Below are 14,507 nucleotides of genomic sequence, written 5' to 3' on the forward strand. Positions count from 1 at the left end.
TACCTGTAAAGAAGAACTCCCAACAAATTCTGAAGCAGCAAAAGCCACAGAACAACGAAGTGGAGATTTCTGTTCCACAGAAACCTGAAAAACTGACATGAAAGGTCCGTCGCGCACCGGACCCCAGAACAGAGCCCAGCTCTGCCTTGGCCGGGCAGCACCAAGGGGAGCAGATCCGAGCAGGCTTCAAGGACAGAATCTCCAGCAGCAGCGCAGGTCCCTCCACCCACAGGTGCCAAAGGTCAGTGAGAGGGTCTTTTCAGCTTGCTTGCTGAAAGGTGAGTAGGGTGTTTCCTTAACTCAGGCCCCCTCAGGAGGCAGCAGCGGAGGCAGCAGTGGAGGCAGCAGAGGACAAGGGCTCCCAAAGCAGGCAGGGGCTTGGATCCATAGTGGAAGGTCTCCTCATAAACCCCCTGAGGGAACTGAGCCCCGTGCAGCAGCCCTGCTCCCAACTGAGCACCTGAACTGAACCTCACACTGAATAGCAGCCCCACCCCCACTGAAAGCCCTGAGGCTGGGAAGCAGCATTTGAATCTCAGCCCCCAAGCACTAGCTGGGCAGAACTGGAGGCAAGGTGGGTGTGGAGAGAAAACTCAGAAGTCAAGTAGCTGGCTGGGAAAATGCCCAGAAAGGGGAAAAAAAATAAGACCATAGAAGGTTACTTTCTTGGTGAACAGATATCTCCTCCCATCCTTTTGGATGAGGAAGAACAACGCTTACCATCAGGGAAAGACAGAGAAGTTAAGGCTTCTGTATCCCAAACATCCAAAATAAATATTCATTGGGCTCAGGCCATGGAAGAGCTCAAAAAGGATTTTGAAAATCAAGTTAGAGAGGTAGAGGAAAAACTGGGAAGAGAAATGAGATGAAAGAAAAGCATGAAAAGCAGGTCAACAGCTTGCTAAAGGAGACCCAAAAGAATGCTGAAGAAAATAACACCTTGAAAAATAGGCTAACTCAATTGGCAAAAGAGGTTCAAAAAGCCAATGAGGAGAAAAATGCTTTAAAAAGCAGAATTAGCCAAATGGAAAAGGAGGTTCAAAAGCTCACTAAAGAAAAATAGTTCTTTAAAAATCAGAATGGAACAGAAGGAGGCCAATGACTTTATGAGAAACCAAGAAATCACAAAACAAAAACAAAACAATGAAAAAATGGAAGATAACGTGAAATATCTCATTGGAAAAACAACTGACCTGGAAAATAGATCCAGGAGAGACAATTTAAAAATTATGGGACTACCTGAAAGCCATGATCAAAAAAAAGGGCCTAGACATCTTCTTTCATGAAATTATCAAGGAAAACTGCCCTGAGATTCTAGAACCAGAGGTCAAAATAAGTATTCAAGGAATCCACAGATCACTGCCTGAAAGAGATCCAAAAAGAGAAACTCCTAGGAATATTGTAGCCAAATTCCAGAGTTCCCAGGTCAAGGAGAAAATATTGCAAGCAACTAGAAAGAAACAATTCAAGTATTGTGGAAATACAATCAGGATAACACAAGATCTAGCAGCTTCTACATTAAGGGATCAAAGGGCTTGGAACATGATATTCCAGAGGTCAAAGGAACTAGGACTAAAAGCAAGAATCACCTACCCAGCAAAACTGAGTATAATACTTCAGGGGAAAAAAATGGTCTTTCAATGAAATAGAGGACTTTCAAGCATTCTTGATGAAAAGACCAGAGCTGAAAAGAAAATTTGACTTTCAAACACAAGAATGAAGAGAAGCATAAAAAGGTAAACAGCAAAGAGAAGTCATAAGGGACTTACTAAAGTTGAACTGTTTACATTCCTACATGGAAAGAAATATTTGTAACTCTTGAAACTTTTCAGTATCTGGGTAGTTGGTGGGATTACACACACACACAGCACAGAGCACAGAGTGAATTGAACAGGATGGGATCATATCTTAAAAAAATGAAATTAAGGGGTGAGAGAGAAATACATTGGGAGGAGAAAGGGAGAAATGGAATGGGGTAAATTATCTCTCATAAAAGAGGCAAGCAAAAGACTTTTTGGTGGAGGGAAAAAGAGGAGAGGTGAGTGAAAAACATGAAGTTTACTCTCATCACATTCCACTAAAGAAGGAATAAAATGCACACTCATTTTGGTATGAAAACCTATCTTACCATACAGAAAAGTGGGGGAGAAGGGGATAAGCAGGGTGGGAGGAATGATGGAACGGAGGGCAATGGGAGGAGGGAGCAATTTGAGGTCAACACTCTTGGGGAGGGACAGGAGCCAAAGAGAGAACAGAAGCAATGGGGGGCAGGATAGGATGAAGGGAAATATAGTTAGTCTTACACAACACGACTATTATAGAAGTCATCTGCAAAACTACACAGATACAGCCTATATTGAATTGCTTGCCTTCCCAAAGGGAATGGGTGGGGAGGGAGGGATGAAGAAAAGTTGGAACTCAAAGTTTTAGGAACAACTGTTGAGTACTATTCTTGCTACTAGGAAATAAGAAATATAGGTAATGTGGTATAGAAAGTTATCTAGCCCTACAGGACAAAAGAGAAGATGGGGACAAGGGAAGGGAGGGATGATAGAAGAGAGGGCAGATTGGTGGTAGGGGCAATTAGAATGCTTGGTGTTTTGGTGTGGGGGGAGAGGACAAATGGGGAGAAAATCTGGAACCCAAAATTTTGTGAAAATGAATGTTAAAAGTTAAATAAATAAATTTAAAAAAAAAAAACCCAGCGGTCAGAAGTGAACGCAATACTTCAGATGTATCATGAAAAGCATAATATAATCTGCTTCTCACTTCCCTCTTCCCATGCCTTTGAACTAAGGTAACACATCAGTATTTCTGGCTGTCTTGTCAGTGTCCACTAAAACTACCAGGATCATCAATCAATCAACAAGCATTTGTTAAGGGCTCTTGTACCAGTCACTGCGCTATGCACTGGAGATACAAAAACAATCAGTCCCTGCATGAATTATTCATGACTGAATTAATTTAATATGAAATTTTTAAAAAATTAATTCAACTCAAAGATTTATCTCTTTTTTAAATGTTAGATTTTTACTATTCTAAATTCAAATCAAAAGGTGACAAGGATGGCACATTGTTTTTCTCAGATTTCATTAACTAGATCCACAGAAACATGATGTAACAAAACAATGTTACACACTGACAAGCAAACAGCTCCGAAAAGTTACATGTTCCAATCATTACATATTTTAAAGGAAGAACGACGCATAATAGACTCTCAGTTTCAAGTATGATCCTGTTTCTGTTCTACTTTTTATGTGGAAATGCTCACATTCGGTGTTTTAGCTCAGAATTTCTTCAAAAAAAATTTTAGAGCAGTATTACAGAAAGCAGTTGACAATACCAGGATGGGCTAGAGTAGATTCTCACAGACCACCTAACTTAATCCCAGGTGACCAACCAAAAGATGATTTTGCCATATTATAGCGTGGTCCAGTCATGTAAGATTTTTTAAAAATAGATTTTTTTATTGCTATCATTTGTTTTGACACTGCATATATTTTCCCACTGTAATGCTCTCCCTTTTAGAGATTCCTATCCTTGTAAGAATGTTTTGTTAAAAAGGAGAAAAAAAAATTCAGCAAAACTAATCATTATATTAAAAAAAATATGACATTTCGTTGGATGCTGCAAACCAAACTAATGCAAACACTCCTATCCCCCACAACCATCTCTACAAAGGAGTAAAGGGAAACATCTTCTAATATTTTTTCTTTGGGGCCCAGTTTCTTCTTTTTAACTCTGCAACATTCACTTTCAATTGCTTTGTGGTGGTTGTTCTTTCCATTTACATGTTGTTACTATAGGTTTTTCCCTCCCGGCTCTATCCACTTTGTTCTACTTATATGTAATTCTTTTCTTCTATGTTATTGTGCTAATCATTTCTTATAGTACAGTAACATTCCATTACATTCATATACTTTGTTTCTAGTCCCTTGCTACCACAAAAAGTGATGCTAGACATACTTTGGTCATTTATCAACGACTTCCTTGGAGTACATATCTAGCATTGGAAAAAATGTGAGACAAAGGGCAAGGACATTTTAGTCATTTTATCTGCATAATTCCAAACTGTTTTCCAGAATGGTTATACTAATTTACAGCTCCACCAATGATTCATTAACATGCCAGTCTTTAATTACAGTCTCTCTCTCACACACACACACAGTCCCATCTTTTGTCAACTTTACCAATTTGTTTGCTGAGTATAAGTTGAAGCCTCAGATGCTACTTTGATTTCTATTTCTTTTATTATTTGTGACTTGTAGCACTCTTACTATAAAATATAAACACTACAACAAAATGGAGTGATTTTACAAAGGGTGCATGAGATTTTTTATTTATACACAAGGGCCCAATTTAAGGAAAAGGATGAGAATATCTAAAAATGTGTAAAGCACAAACAAAACAATCTCGTAAATTATGTTGAAGAGATAAATCAAGCCTGCCATAAGCATGATTTAGTTTAGAAGTCCATCAATACACAACTGCTGATTTACAGACTGTTTTTAAAGAAATTTCTATATACTCAGATTATACTGTGCTTATTCATATTCACCTTATAAACAAAATTGCTCTATAACTGCAACAAGAACAGTTTAAAACACAAAGCATACTTATGTAACATTTTAGACTGGGTATAAGAAGGTAGTATACATTAAAGTCCAAAGATACTGATAAAAAAAAAATCAATCAGTACTCATTTATTAGGCACTCACTATATATACAAGGCAATTTTGCTTAGTGCTTAGGATATAAACACAAAAGTGAAAGGGAACCTATTTTATTATAAGTTTAAACTTGTCTTTGTTATTAACATAAAAGGCATAAAAATGTAAAATTTCTTTCAAAAATGTGTAACTCCTTCAATATTCCCAGGACTCATCAAGTGTTAGGGGTAATAAACTGGTAACTTTTTTCTATGTGCTCTGATTTTACATACATGTGTAAATGTCTATATATACAAATATATGTACATGCATGTAAATTTGTTCATGCAGAACATGCTACAATCATTTCAATAACTGCTATAATATACCAGGTGTGGTATCATAAGTCCAAACTTCTAGCTAACGTGACTTCTTTCAAAAAATACACTAACAGGTCTCTAAATGAGCTGTTAATCTCTACCACTCCATAATGGAGAGTCCCAGTTAAGAATAGGGATAGAAACTAAACTTGTGATTTCTCTGGTATGAAATTCCCAGGTGAGAAAACTCCCCTAACAAGGGGGAAGTTCCATCTCAGCCCTATTATGTCTGTCTTTAAACAGCACCGACTGGAACTGCAAATATTTTAGGTTAGATACATTATCATTCATGAGATTATGCTATTGTTTTTATTTCTAATACATTTATTACTACCATAATAAACTCTGATGGAAGAGACAGCATTACAGTGGATAGGGAGTCAGCTTTGAAGTCAGGAAGATCTGAGTTCCTAGTATCTGTGTGACCCCTGGCAAGTAACCTAAACCTTGAAGACAGAGCAACTCACTCCAGTCCTCCTGATGAACATCAAGCCACTAGACCCAGGTGGCTCAGGAAAAGAAAGTCAAGTGCACTCACTCAAATCAAAATCAAGTGCAAGTCATGTCATCATCTTGATGTCATGGTCCTCTTCGAGAACGAAGGACAAACAAAACAACAGATATTGTTCTAATGTAAAATACTATTTAAAGTTCTAGTTGCTGCTCTTCAAAAAAGATGAGAGCTGAAAAGGACTGAGAAGGCAACTAAATGAAAAGGCAGGTAAGTTTTCACAGGGGCAAAAAAAAAAAGGCTAAAAAAAATGAGGATTTTTTTCAACTTGGAAAGATGATAATTAATAATAATAAACATTTATGTAGCACCCTACTATGTGCCAAGCAATGTGCTAAGAGCTTTACAAATATTACCTCATTTGATCCAAACAACAACCCTGGGAGGTGGTGCTATCATAAGATGAAAAGGATTATTACAAAGTCTTCAAAAACAAGGGTTTATGAAAAAATGCCCTTTCTTCTCAATATATAAAAATTCTCTATCTCATCATGAAGACTTCTCTAACCAAAGTAGCCTCACTCAACTGTGAACTCCTCTGATAACACTTACCATACATGTCAGCTATTTGGCAACGAACCACATGCCCTGTGACATCCAGAACACTAGACAAATCCCATCCCTGCCACTAAGAGTTTGTTACTTTAGGAAAGTCATTTAGCCACTATGGGCTTTGGTTCCTTCATCTGTAAAATGTAAGGTTCCTCCCAGCTCTAAATCTGAGACATTATGATTTTTTTGTATTAATGCTTTCTGTTATCTAACTTTTTACTTAACTTTTCATACATTTAAGATTTTATCTCTAATCTTACATTTTCTTTTTTGATGCCTTATCCATTCTACAAGGTTATCACTATCACTTCTATAACGATAACATATATTTATATTTATCTCCAGTCAGAACCTCTCTAGACCAGTGGTCAAACTCAAAGAAGAGGGTAGAGCACTAAACCATATATAAAGATCCCTGCTGGCTACATACTGACTTAGAAAACCACATATTAACTATGTTCTACTGTATTTTTATGTATTTTTGTTAAATATTGCCCAATTACACTTTAATGGAAATGGAAAGCATCTCTAAAACCATCTAGTTCAATCCCCACAGTTAAGAAGTGAGGAAACTGAGGACCAAAGAGTTTAACAGCTTCTTTGATAAACTGCCTTCCTGAAATAACAGAACTGGGACTGAAAACAAGGTCATCTCATCCCCCTTCCACTACACCAGTTTAACTTCCCTGCCCTTAAACTTTCAATAGTTCTTCACAGGTCCCAGAATAAAGTCCAAACTTCTTTACCTAGTATCCAAGGCCTGTGCATTCTACTTCCGTTCTCCTCTCTCTCCAATTCCTGTTTGAATCTTCCTCTCAAATTTATGACACACCACTCCCTTATACAGAGCCAATACTCCAGCTAAACTACACTTTCTCAGCATTTCCCCAAAATTACTTTTGCTTTATTACCTCTATGCCTTTGCTTATGTCACATCCTGTTCTTAGATTCTCCATGGTCCAGATCAAATACCATTACCTCTATAAAAGCATCTATGCTCCCCTTCCAACTTGATAATCTCTCCCTAATATGAAATCTCTTAACAATCTGTATCTTTCTCATGCACTGCTACTTTGTGTTACATTTATGTATGTGGCTTATCTCTCCCCAAAAGACTGTAAATTCCTTAGGAGTCATATTTTGCTATTCATATTTTCCACAATCCCTAGTAAAGTACTTTGCACATAGTAGATTACAAATACATTGTCTGTTGAATGCATTTATTTTATCTTTTCAAATACATTATAAAGATTCTTGAAGCCAGAAACTATCTTATACAATGCCTCGCACAAAACAGGGAATCAATAAATATTTAAGAAGGATAGAAAGAAATAAACAACGCAAAAAAATAAGTTCATGTTCCTGATTAAATTTAAAAATAATTAAAAGAAATTTTTTCTGGCTATTCACTCTGCCCAGGTACAATTGCCTAGGTAAAGAGACACTACTAAACAAATCATTTATTGAGAAATGGCTGAAAAAATCAAGTATCTGAATATTCAAGTACATTTCCAGCCTTTTAAATCTTGCAGAATAAGGGAAAAGGAGCATGTGAGAGAACATGCAAGTTAGTAATCACATTTTTAAAAGTGACTTTTGTCTAGTATAATGTTTTCCAAATAGTTACAGCACTTAACAGAGTGACTGGCACATAGTAGGTGCTTAATCAATGTTTATTGACTGAGTCTTGAACGACTGTATCTACAATTCAGAGATTATCATTCATTTACAAACTGAGAAACCAATACTTATCTACAGTTTTGTCTTCACCAACTGTTATATTCAACTTCATCACTAATGAACACTACATGGTGTAAAAAAAAACCAGTGAGGGAATTCATAGAATCTTTTCTAAGACAGCTGGATAATTCCAAATTTAATTGTCATGTTATCTTTGAATCTTTAAGTTTCACTTATTTGAGTTTTGACAGGTCTGGTACCAAACTGAACTGCAAAATTACTTCAGCCACATAAGAATAGCAGAAAGGTAGACATTATTCAGAATAAGTTAGCAACACTATAACTCACACAACACAAAGTTCAACTAAATTGTACTGAACGTAATAAATGCTAAGCATAACCTCAGTGTTCAAATGAGTCCTCAGAAAATCTTTACTCTTCAGCAAAGAGTTCACTACACCTAAATAACAATATTATTCTGGGTTTCTTCCCAGGACTATTTCAATAAGTTTAATTTCACAAAACCAAATTATTACTGAAGGGCTTAAAAAAGGTGAAATTTCAGATCTCAAAACCATAGCTGTTTTAGATAAAGACAGAGGTACTGAATGTTTTGTTTTCATACTACAAAAATAATTTTCATTCTCAGATTACAAAGATTTTTTTTTTAATGACATCAGAATGTTTCAGCACAAGGACAGCTAGGATATAGCACCGGAATTCAAATACAGCCTCAGACCTTACCAGCTGACCCTGGGCAAATCACTTTACCCCAATTGTCCAATTGCCCCCAAAAAAGAGTGTTTTAGCATAAAAGAATCTGAAAAGTGAGTTCAAAAAAGCCTTAATCCTGAAAAGAGGAGGTCAAGTTAACTAGTATTTGTTAAACACCTACTATGTACCGAGTACAGTGCTAAAAGTCAGGGATACAAAAAAAGAAAAGAAAAACAATCCTTTCCCTCAAGGAGGTCACAGTCTAACACGGGGAACAACATTGTAACAAATATGAACAAACAACATAGGATACATTGGAGATAATCTTAGAGGGTAGGGAAGCTTTACTGAAGGATCAGGAAAAGCTAGCAAGTAAGATTTCAGCTGAGACAGGAAGGAAGTCAGGTAAGCCAGGGAGGCAGCAGGTGAGGAGAAAGAGTATTCCAGTGGGAAGAAAAAACCAGTGAAAAACAATTGGGGGAAAAATGCTGAATGCGGATTCTGAGAACTTGGACTCAAACCCTGCCACTTATTTAACCACTCACCTGTAAAGTGCAGGGAGTTTTGACAGGTTGGTGACAGGCTGGTGAAGCGTGTGGAGCTTAAAAAACGTTTTAAAAAAACTAAATAAAATTATAAATTTCAGCTAGAGACTAGTGAAAATAAAAAACGTAATGTTTTTCCATCCAAGTTCATGAACTCTATGCTCTGGGTACAATGAGCCTTACCTTAGGAACCCCCTGTACTAGATAACAGCATTTCCTAGCCATCCTTCAAGTTTGCAACTCGCTTTACAGGTATCTCACAATCCTAGGGGATAGTGTTTTATTATCCCCATTTTACAGGTGAGAAAACCGAGGCTCGGAAAGGTGAAGTGACTAGCACACAAATAACAAGGGTCCAAAGCAGGATCTGCCTTCCAAAGCCCATCCCAGCTCTAAATCTAGGATTCTACCATCTCTCCACCTTTTGAAGCCTAAATCCAGGGGCCACCGCAGCGTCTAACGGCACACCCTGACATCCTAACGGGCTTCCATCCCGGCAGGCGAAGACCCCCAACGCCTTCTCCGGGTCCCGAGGTTTCCTTTGGCTCTAGGTTAAAGGCTGACTTGGGGGGCCCCTTTGGAGGTCTCTTAGCACTGAAGGTGAGAAGAACGAGCCTGACCTCCTGACCTCCCAGACACCCCGGCACAAACGCGGCCGGACGAGTCCAGGCAAGGAGAGGCATCCCGGGGTAAACTGGGGGCGGGGGTGAGGGCCTGACACCCCGCTTTTCTCAAAACCACGCCCCCAACCCCCGAAGTCAAAGGTGAGGGGGGCGGCACCTGACAAGCACTGGGGAGACGGAAGTATCAGACCCTCACGTGGTGCGGGGACCGGGAAGAGAAGGGGCGCAGCGCCCGGTGGAAAGGGAGGGGGAGCCCCCCCGCCCCCTCCCCACAGAGTGCGAGAGGGTCAAGGGCTGCGACTCCCGGGCACGCGACTGACCTGCCCCAGCCGCGGTGCGACCGACCTCTTCCTCGCCGCCGCCGCCGCCTCGCGCTCGCGCTCACGCCGTGGCCTCCGCCCCCTCGGCCGCGCCACGGGCAAGCCCCAGGCACCCCATCGCCACCCCACCCAAGCTTTTCTACGCCGCCGCCTGTTTACAATGACTGGGACGGAACGGGGCCAACCGGGCAACGCGCAAGCGCATCCCCTCCTCCCGCCGCTGCCGGCTTCCCCGGTTGCCTCTACTCCCTTTGGACGACGGCGGAGGCCGTCAAAGACACGACGCTCTGTGCCCTCTCGCGGAGGACGTCGGGAGCTGTAGTCTCGGAGAGATCGAAGGGCTCGGCTTGGTGGAGGAGTCCCCTTCGGCGGTGAACTACAACTCCCGGAAGGCGTCCCGCCGTGGCAGAGCGCGCACATCTCGTGCGTCTGCGCACTGATCGCCGGGGGAGGAGCCGCAGGGAGGGATGGTTGGACGTGTAAGTTGGGATGAAGTGTTTTTGGAGAAGCGCTGCAGCTTGTGCGAAAGCGCCCCACCTGGAAGCCTTCCCAGAGTCCCGAAGGGGCCATCCGCCCCTACCTGTGCTCCGCTGGCCAGACCCTCCCTTTGCCCCTGCGGGCTTCATTCTTCCCGGCCGCCAGCTCCCGAAAAACTAGTTAAACCAGTTTCAAAGCGCAGCCCAAGTTCCTGGCCGGGGATGGGACGCCTTCCTGGCATCTGGGAGGGTGGGGATCGCAAAGGGTTTACGGGGGGTGGTACCAAGAGCTGGAGCTGGCACCAGGGCGGGCGCTACCTAGTACGCACCTCTGCAACAAAGCGAGCAGAGGAATTATGCTGAGTTAGTGATGGGGCGGGGGAGGGGAGACACTAGGGGAGGAAGGAGGGAAGGGAGATTGGGTCCTAGGGGTACCATCCGATCTGCGTGACCTGCTTTCCTCCACCAACTTAACCTGGCACAGTGATAAGAGGGCAAACCCTGAATTCAGACCAGGGAGACCCGGTGACCCGCATGCACACCTGGATTAACGAATCATAAGAAATAATAAGCGAAATTGTCTACAAAACCTGCAAGATGATAACCACTGGAGAACCAAGAAACTCCATAAAACGCTAAATCTCTCCCATCCTCAAAAGCCCCCCCCCCCCCCCCACTCATTGTAGTGTTGATGCATCCATCAATGACAAAGAGATGAGAATCACCTGCTTCCCTAGGTTCAACCATCACCTGGGTAAATAACTCCCTGGATTTCCCCAATTAATTTAAATTCCTCTAAAACTGGATTCGAATTTTTCCCCCGCAAACTCCTCTGGACATTTGTTAAAAATTTATATGCATATAGCACTTAAGAGTGAAAACACATTACCATCGAGTCTGAGATAGATGATACGATTATTATCATTCCCCATTTTAGAGATTAAGAAATTGAGAATCAGAGAAGTTATATGACTTACCCAAGGTCCAACGCTAGAAAGTACTCGATCGGGGATTCAAAACCTGGTGTCTTGACTTAAAGTCCATTAGGAACTTTATATCATCACACCAGGCTGCCCTTCATTCTCCCCACCCACACTGAACTTGGAAATCTTTTCTAACTCCTCCCTCCTCCCCACCCCCTGCAATCCAAACAGTTGCTGCCTCATTAAACTAGAAAAATGTCAGAGCTAGAAAGGACTGATTCTGCCCTTCTAATTTCTCTTTTATGTGTTCCCATACTTGGCTTTCTCATTGCCCTATGTGGTATCCTCCAATCTGTCTTTAACTCAATGAGTTTTGTTTAGTAGTACTTGTTGAATAAAGTGAATGAAGTATGCCAAATAGCATATTATTAATCTCTAGTCTTTATATTGTTTTTAAAAAATAAAATGCATAGATAATTCTTCTCCCACATGCACCTCAATGATTTGGTGAATTATGTATGAAACCAGTTATTTTAAAATTAAGGTAGGCACCACCTTATTTCCTCTAGGCACAGATGTGATCATCATAGATTTAGAGATGGAAAAGATTCTAGAAGCAATTTTGTTAGACATTTTACAAATGAGGAAGCCCAGAGATGTTAAAGAGCTTCCTCTAGATTTCACAGAAAGTAAGTGATAGCTAGAATTTAATCTCAGGTTTCCTTGACTTCAGCACTCTTTCCATTGCATTACACCCATTCCCTTAGTTGATGCTTTCTACAGAAATAATGGTTTAGTCACAGAGTCAAAGACCCAGAGGGTTTCTATCTCATTCCAGGTGATGGTACCAGGTCAATTACAACTTTGTGATGTATTGTGTCTGTTGTCTTTGGCAACATGTAAATAATGTAGAAAGCAATTCTTTATGATAAAGGAATTAAATTTATTGAATTTTATTTTTGAAAGTTGAACCTGAATCTGCAGAATATAAAGAGATTGAGAAAAGAATATAATTCAGGTTTTTTTAAGCAAAGATCTATGGATATTAGAAATCATCTAGTTCAATCATCCTTCTTTAAAATAAAGGAAACAGTGCTCAAAAAGGTTAAGTGACTTGCTCACCAAAGTCAGACTAGTGACAGCCAAGATTCAAGTCAGTTCAAGAAAACATTTAGTAAGCACCAAGGCTCTATGCTAGTAAGAAAAAAAGGATGAAAAACAATACTCCTCAAACTTAGGAAACTTAAAATCTAATAGGAGAGGAAGGATTTTGGACATGTATACAAATAAATATGATACAAGTATAAGATGGATAGTCATATGACAGCAAGAATCAACCAACAGACCTTTATTAATACCTACTATGTGTCAAGCACTGTGCTAGGCACTAGGGATACAAAATAAAAAAGTGATCTCAGTCTCTGTCCTCATTCTTTTGGGGGACTACCACAAATTCACAAATAAATAAATATAGAATTTATGCAAAATAAATGCAGAATGATTGGGTGGCTGACATTAACAACCTGAGGGAACCAGGAGATGCCTGTTGTAAAAGAAGTGGCATTTGACCTAAACCTTTATATTAGTGCATCCAAGAGATAGAAGTAAGGAGGGAGAACATTCCAGAAATAGGGAACAGCCTTTATAAAGGTATGGAGGCAAGAGATGGAGTGTCTTATGCTGAGGATAGCAAGTAGCTGAGCCAAAGTGCCTGAACAAGAGTAATGTTTGATCAGTCTAAGAAGAAATGCTAGAACTAGACTTCTAATGACTTTAAATAGCAAACAAAGGAGGCAGTAGGGAGTCACTGAAGCTTTTTGAGCAGAGTGACATGGTCGAGGACAATTACTTTGACAGCTGTGTGGGAGGCAGATTGAAAATGGATGAAGAAAGATCAATTAGGAGCCAGGGATAAGGTGCAGATCTAAGCATTGATGAGATTTTGCAACTGATAGAATATGGAGGATTTGGGAGAGTGAAAAATTGATGACTCCTGGAATGTGAGACCGGATGATTGGAAGAATTTTCTTTAACAAAAATAAGGTAGTTAAGAGGAAGAGTGGTTTTAGAGGTAAAAGAATGAATTCTGTGTTAGATATGTTGAATTTGAAATGTCTGCAGGACATTCAGGTAGAAATGTTCATCTAGCAACTGAAAATTAAGGAGAAAGATCAAGGCTAGATCTGTAGATTTGGGAGCCATCTGTATTTAGATGATAGTTGACTCCAAGGGAATTAACTGGAACCCCAAGACACTGAGTGTAGAAAGAGAAGAGGGGAGTACTCATGACCAAGCATGACCACCCACATATAAGGAACTGGATATGGATAATGATTCTGCAAAGGGGACTGAGATGTCCAGCAAGTAGGGAAAAAATCAGAATAGAGAAATGTCACAAAAACCCAGCAAGGAGAGATTATGGAGAAGGAGATGGTCAACAGTGTCAAATTATTAGAAGAGGTCAATGCAGGGGAAATGTCATCATTTACTATTTTGTAATACTTCCCATTACTATTTTAGCAACTGTGACAGAACTACATTTCCCTTCTTTCCTCCCATCTGCAACATGGGGAGGTTTTACCTAAAAGAAACAAAGTTTCCCTTTCTACATAATTTAACTATATGATTAGCCCTGACTTCTCTGATACAGCTTCCTGTCATCTAAGGGGAATATAACATGTCCTGGAATCCAGGTCCCTCAGATTTGATGGATTTTCTCCCTCATATGGTATCTATGTCCCTTATACTTGATATTTTTATAAAACTCAGTCCAATAAGGTTTACCTGCCCTGCTGATGTGACCTATCCATTTAGAGCCAAGGGGGAGAAAGAGGACTGTACTTAAAGAAATTAAGTGCCACTGTAGCCTTTTATTAAGGCTTTTATTAAGTAAATCTTTTCTTAAGTAAATCTCCAGTGACTTCTATGAATGCCTCATTTTGACCCAGCATGCATCAGAGAGTGGTAGCATCAGAGTCCAGCCTTGGACATCAGCCATATAGGAAAGTGTCTCCTAGAGGATTATTGAAGCTGTGAAACAATTTGCAAGGCCTAAGCCCTCACTTCTGGGGGCCTAATTATGGATAAATGAAAACAACTTCTGTATTTTTATCCCCAGCCTCAGGAAAACTAAG

The 14,507-nt window shown here is 40.2% G+C and overlaps 1 protein-coding gene across 4 annotated transcripts in view; it reads right to left on the reverse strand.

The window, feature by feature from the left end:
• The window catches only part of RALBP1 (ralA binding protein 1), a 62,874-nt gene extending 51,340 nt beyond the window's left edge, over window positions 1–11,534 (reverse strand). For 2 of the 4 annotated variants that reach the window (XM_072604239.1, XM_072604242.1), the window contains exon 1: window positions 9,975–10,111. The gene's annotated coding sequence lies outside the window, so the exon portion shown is untranslated. Of the gene's footprint in view, window positions 1–9,031; window positions 9,166–9,974; window positions 10,112–11,427 lie in introns of those variants that run through there. The other 2 variants (XM_072604241.1, XM_072604240.1) reach the window with 2 other exon arrangements.
• Between the last annotated feature and the right edge of the window lie 2,973 nt (window positions 11,535–14,507).

This window comes from Notamacropus eugenii, chromosome 4 (genome assembly GCF_028372415.1).
Source record: "Notamacropus eugenii isolate mMacEug1 chromosome 4, mMacEug1.pri_v2, whole genome shotgun sequence".
Lineage (NCBI taxonomy): Eukaryota > Metazoa > Chordata > Mammalia > Diprotodontia > Macropodidae > Notamacropus > Notamacropus eugenii.